The sequence below is a fragment of the Cibotium barometz genome, chromosome 54 (assembly GCF_041138505.1).
Source record: "Cibotium barometz isolate CiBa-2024 chromosome 54, ASM4113850v1, whole genome shotgun sequence".
Taxonomy (NCBI): Eukaryota; Viridiplantae; Streptophyta; class Polypodiopsida; order Cyatheales; family Cibotiaceae; genus Cibotium; species Cibotium barometz.
The window spans coordinates 11166433-11173119 of NC_141099.1; positions in this window are offsets into that span (position 1 = coordinate 11166433).

Consider the following 6687-nt stretch of genomic DNA (forward strand, 5'->3'; position numbering starts at 1 on the left):
AAATTTTAATTGATTTGATTTAGTTGAAGCTTGCAAAGCATTGGTTTTTATGGTTGAATCAATTCTTGTGAATTCTATACTCTTCCACAATCTATCCAAGAATAGGATTCCGGTTGCAGTGGTATCAGAGCTTGGGCTAGGAGATTTGTGGAGAAGGTAGGAAAGGGCTTCATCTTCTCAAAAATCAAGAAAGTGCAGGAATTTATCCATTGAACACAAGGGTGCTTTGTAGGTCTTTACCCAAAGGTCAAAAATTCAAAACTAGATCTACTCTCAAACCCACTCACCACCCTGCAAAACCACGCCTCTCTATCAAAAAGTGGTTTTTCTAAATACTCAGAGAAATCAAAATCTGACCACATGGATGAAATCCCCATAGCCAAAAACCTCATAGTATTCTCTCAGAAATCAGAAAGCTTCAAGCACTAGCAAATCTATAATGGATGGAGCAGGTAAATCTGTGAAAAGCTATCAAAAAAAAATTCACAAAAGCCATGAGAAAAATCGACGCAGCCTACCGGCGCAAATCGGCGCATGGAGGTGATTAAAAAAATCCATAAGCTTAATCAACTCTTTACTTTAATCTTACTTTTTCCAAACCCCATGCAAGTCACATCACCTTTTTGAGCCTTTACTCCTCCTATTTTCAAATTTGAAGAGAAATACAAAAAGGTTTCCAATTCTGAAATTTCTGGGTGCAGAAAAGTGGTTTACAAGTTTTAAAAGGCTTAGAAATCGCCTAGAAAAGGCCATAAAATTCCAAAATCATTTCTAAAAAATTCTAAAAAATTTCAAAATATATTATAGAGATTGGGCAAGGTTTATAGGACTGTTTCAGCAGGTTTCAAAGTGCAAAAAATTATTTCATCAACAATTCGATTAGCCCAAGTCTCGTGAATCACGCGGAATCGTTCGGGATTTGTTTGAAGCGACGAGAATTCAATTCAGCCATTGAACAGCATCTTTGTTCAGCTTCAACCAAGATCAAATTGCGGGAGAAAAACAAGATAAGTACTTACATTTGCTTTATTTATTTACATCAAATAAAATAAAATTTTATTTATCTACATCATTTGCACAAGCACTATGGCAGATTTTCCTATCTCGCCATCAATTCAAGAGCAACTCCTTTCTTTACAACATCAAATTGTAGAAGAGAGAGAGAAGCGTATTGGATTGGAGAGACAGCTCACGAGTCGTAGACGCAAGCGTGACTCTTCGCTATCTTTTGATGACGAAGATGACACTATCCAAAGGGCTGTAAATGCTACATTACAAGCACAAAGGTCACAAAAAGAATCCAAGATTAGTCAGAAAGCTTTCACATTTCAAAATTATGACGGAAAGAAGGATGCTAGGGTCATTCTAGCTTGGCTTAGTCAACTAGATGACTATTTTTCAGGAGAAAAATTTTCAGAGAGTGATAAGATTAAATGTGCAGTCAATCATTTAGTAGACAGTGCAGCTTTATGGTGGAGTGTAATAAAGCAAGGTCGTGACAAGCCAGATTCCTGGAAAAGATTTCAACGGCTGGTTAAAAAGCACTTTTTACCCTCACAATTCAAGTCTAAAGTTAGGCACCAATGGGACACTTTGCATCAACTTGAAAAGGAAACTATGTCACAGTATGTAGAAAAGTTCTGGAATACTTTATTACAGGTGCAGGTTGTGGATAGAGTCAACGAGAAGGACCAAAAGAGGAAATTCATTTCGGGCCTTAGATCTACCATTAGGGCCGATGTGAATATGTTTCGACCTCATTCACTATCTACTGCAATACTTTTGGCAACTAATTCCGAACGCAAAAATGGTTTTCCTAAAGAGATTAAAGCACATGAGGGTACTTCTTCTAAACCATTTACTAAATCTTTTTATGCTTCTTGAAGAAGATGTATAAACCAGGTTATGACAAAGGCAAGGACGAGGTTAAAGGCAACATGAGTACCAATAAGAAAGTCAATGGTGGAAAACCGAAGGCACCTCCTATCAAATGTTTCAAGTGCCACAAAGAAGGACATATAGCCCCGAATTGTCCGGAGCGTACCAAGAATTCGACACCAGCATCAACACAGCTCGAGTCAATATGATTGAAGAAGATGACAATGAAGAAGAATCATTCAAGCAAGAGGGTAATTCCGATCCAGACTACTCAGAACAAGAAGGTAAACCTCATGTTCATTCTTTGCTTAAAATAAAAGGAACAATAAATGGACATGAAGTTGTTATTTTGCATGATGATGGTAGTACACATGATTTCATTTCTGAAAAGGCACTTAGAGCATTAAATCTTCATTCTTCACCTACGCACTATAAAGTCAAAGCAGCATTTATTGGAACAAAGTATAATTGCATGCAAGAGGTGAAAGGTTTGGATTTATGCATCAAGCCTTTAACAGAAAAGAGGGATTTCTTAGTTGCACCTTTACAAGGGGTAGATATAATTTTGGGTATGCCTTGGAGACACATGTACAACCCTATTATAGACTATGATACTCATAGCATTTCTCTAAGGAAGGACAATGAAAATATTATCCTCCACCAGTGTCTAGTCAAAGGAGAAATGAGTCCTTTGTTGAGTCACACTCAAGCAAAGAGAGCTCTAAGAAAAAGAGACAAGACTTATATGGTATGGGTTAACCAGCTTGATGCTGAGTCTGACACATCCAAAAGTCCAAAGTTTGATCTTTTTATCTCCAAATTTAGTGACTGTTTCATGGAAGATCTACCTCCAGGATTACCTAAGTCTAGGCCTGAGGATCATAGTATTGACTTATTGCATGGAAATTCTCCGCCTTGTAAAGCTCCCTATAGAGTCAACAATTTAGAGCAAAAAGAAATCCAAAACCAAATCGAAGACTTGCTAGAGAGAGGCCTTATTCGACCTAGTAGTTCACCTTTTGGAGCTCCAGTACTTCTTGTTAAGAAGAAGAACTGAACTTTCCGAATGTGTGTAGACTACCGTGCATTGAATAAGATTACTGTCAAGAACAGATATCCTATTCCTAGGGTAGATGATCTTCTTGACAAGCTTAGAGGATCAAAGATCTTTAGCAAGATTGACCTAAAGTCTGGGTATCATCAAGTTCGCATGACTCAATCTGACATTTTCAAGACAGCTTTTAGAACACAAACTGGTCATTATGAGTTTTTGGTTATGCCATTTGGTTTGACCAATGCTCCAGCTACTTTCAGCTGTATGATGAATCGCATATTCCTTAAGTTTCAAAGTTTTGTTATAGTGTTCTTTGATGACATTCTTGTTTTCAGCAAGGATCGACAAGAGCATGAACAACACTTGGAACAAGTGTTCAACCTTTTGAGAGAAAATGAATTGTATGTCAATCCTGAAAAGAGTTCTTTCTTTCAAGAAGAGATTGAATACTTACGTCATATAGTGTCGGCTGAAGGGTGTAGATCCTAAGAAAATTGAGTGTATAGCTTCTTGGCCTACGCCTAGAAACATACATGACCTTAGATCTTTTCTTGGCCTATGTAGTTATTATAGGAAGTTCGTCAAAAATTTTGCTTATATTGCTCATCCTTTGACTGAACTCCTTAAGAAAGCTACAAATTTCACTTGGACTGAAAAGCAAGATAAATCTTTTGCAACACTCAAGAATGCTTTAACACAAGCACCAGTTCTAACACTACCTGATTTTCAAAGACCATTCTTTATAGTATTGATGCTAGTGGCAAAGGATTTGGAGCTGTTCTTATGCAAGACAACCATCCTATTGCTTATCAAAGTAGAAAGCTTAAGCCTGCAGAGCAAAATTATAGCACATATGACAAGGAATTAGCAGCAGTAGTGCATGCTTTGAAAATCTGGAAGCATTACCTAATGGGTTCTGAATTTCTTATCAAGACGGATCAACAAAGCATTAGGCATTTGCTTACGCAACCCCTTATTTCAGATAGGCACATCAAATGGGCATCTTTCATTCAAAGTTTCCAACCTATGATTCAATACCAACCTGGAAAGAATATGTTGTTGCCAATGCTTTGAGTCGAAGACTAAATATCAACAACATTTCCATTATTGAAAGTGAACCATTTGTACATATGAAAGAAACTTATGAAGTGGATCCAGATTTTTCTGAAATATGGATCAAATTGCGTGAAAACAATTGGACGCCTCAAGGAAGTTATTCTCATAATGATGGCTATCTTTTCTTTGAGAAAAGATTGTGTGTTACTCAACCTTATAGACAACTTGTCTTGGAAGAGATGCACCAACCACCATTTGTGGGACATAGAGGAGTTTCCGCAACACTTCAAGTAGTTTCTCGAGAATTCTTTTGGCCTCATTTGAAGAATGATGTAGCTAAATTTGTAGCTGAATGTAACATTTGCCAAGCAATTAAAAGCTACAAAGGCAAAGCTTTAGGATTGCTTATGCCTCTACCCATGCCTGATAAACCATGGGAACAAGTGTCTATGGACTTCATTACTGGCTTTCCGACTACTTCCAGTCATCATGACATGATTTGGACAATAGTGGACAGGTTTAGTAAGCAAGCCTATTTCATTCCATGTAAAAAGACACTAACTTCTCAGCAAGCCGCGAACATATTTGTCAAGCAAATCTTTATTCATCATGGACTACCCAAAGTGATAGTTTCTGATAGAGATTCTAAATTTTGTAGTCGCTTTTGGGTTGCTCTTTTCTCAAACTTAGGCACTAAGTTAGATTTTTCCACGGCTTTCCATCCGGAATCGAATGGACAGACCGAAGTCACAAATAGCACTATCTTAGATATGCTTAGAGCCTATGTTTCCCAGCAACCTAGTGCATGGGATAAGTACATACACCTACTCCAATTTGCTTATAATAATACTCCTCATACTGCTACTGGTCGAGCACCATTTGAGATTATCTATGGTAGAGCTTGCCTATTCCGGCTACTAGACTCTCCCATAAGATTGAAGCTGCCGACCAATATGTTAGAGACTTTGATCGCATTTTATCTGAAGTGCGTGATTGTATTGCAAGAGCTCAAGAGAAGTATACATCTCAAGCAAATAGGAAGCGTAAAGATTTTTCATTTCAAGAAGGTGATTATGTACTTTTGAGAATTGAAAAACGTCGATTAAAGAGTGTGGAAAAATTCCTTGCAGTGAAGCTAGCGCCTAGATATTATGGGCCATTTAAAATCCTTTAAAAGATTAATGATGTGGCCTATAGACTAGAGCTTCCATCTAATTGGAATATCCACAATCTTTTCATATCCATCTCTTGAAACCCTTTCGAGGAACACTTCCTACTCACCCAACATATGAGGAACCACCTCTTATTGAAGGAACCACCTCTTATTGAAGGAGAGGAACCACCCAACATATGAGGAACCACCTCTTATTGAAGGAGAGAAAGAAGTACTGGTTCCTGATGCTATCATTGACCAAGAGATAACAACAACAAGAACAGGTAATCAATACTTCAAGTATCTTTTGACTTTCAAGAATCATCCTCAAGAAGATGCTAAATGGATGCCTGAGAGATTTTTCCGAGTTTACCCTGAAATTCTTCATGCTAGGTTAATATCGTGGGTGACACCACTATAAATATTAATATGTGCGATATATGACGTATGCTTGGGGCCGTGTATGATTATTTCAGTTAGGTTTGTATTGGGGCAGGGTGATCCCTGGAAGTACTTACGCCTGGTAGTCATGAGTTGGTTATGATTTGTGCCTATTTAATATTTGTGAGATTAATTTAATTATCAATTAGGCGTATATTTTCAGGTGATAAAGACTATGGGAATTGAAGAGTTTACTTTGGAAGAAATGTCTTGGTTCATCACATTTCATTTTTGGCAAGCATAGTAGCTTGCAACCTTAGCAAATGATTTTTTCATTTTGAACTTTAGGAAAGATACATTTATAATGTGGAATTTATTAAAGCCTATGGCTTTACCCTAGTCCCAATATTTGACACTCTATTTTTGTAAAAGAAGAGTGCTGTGCTCTCTAAAAGCACATTTTGTATATTTTGGGGGCTATGGCCTAATTTTGGTGGAAAGAAAGCTAATAAAGAAATACTCTTGTGTGGAGAAAGGCCACGCACAAGAGGGGGGAAGATTGTACCCAACATGGTCTATTGAGCTAAGTATTTTAATTTTGTTAAGTGTTTGAATTTCAATTGATTTGATTTAGTTGAAGCTTGCAAAGCATTGGTTTTTATGGTTGAATCAATTCTTGTAAATTCTCTACTCTTCCACAATCTATCCTAGAATAAGATTCCGGTTGCAAAAAACCCCTTTCACAAATGGTCGTACTAGAGCATTGGATCATGGCAATTTGACTCAAGCACAATAAGTTTGCATATTTTTCCTTAAGCAAAGTATTCCAACTTATGCGTGTCCAAGTTTCACGTAAAGGGATATTTTTCCAATCCAAATCTGCTTGCACTTTAAACACTTGAAATTCTTTTTTTATGTCAATCAAAGGATCCACAATGAATTCAAGTTCCATAGCACCAATTGTTGTAGTTACCAAACTAGAAATTGCCATGAAATCAATAAAATCATTATGAAAAGCAAGACTCAAGTGTGTAACATGCTCTAGCAAGTCACAAAGAAAGTGCAAACTATATATGAACTCAAATGTACATACTCTCTGGAAAAGAGCAAAGTGCTCAACCTTGAGAAATTCCAGCAAAGGCTCCAAAATCTCAATTGTAGTACA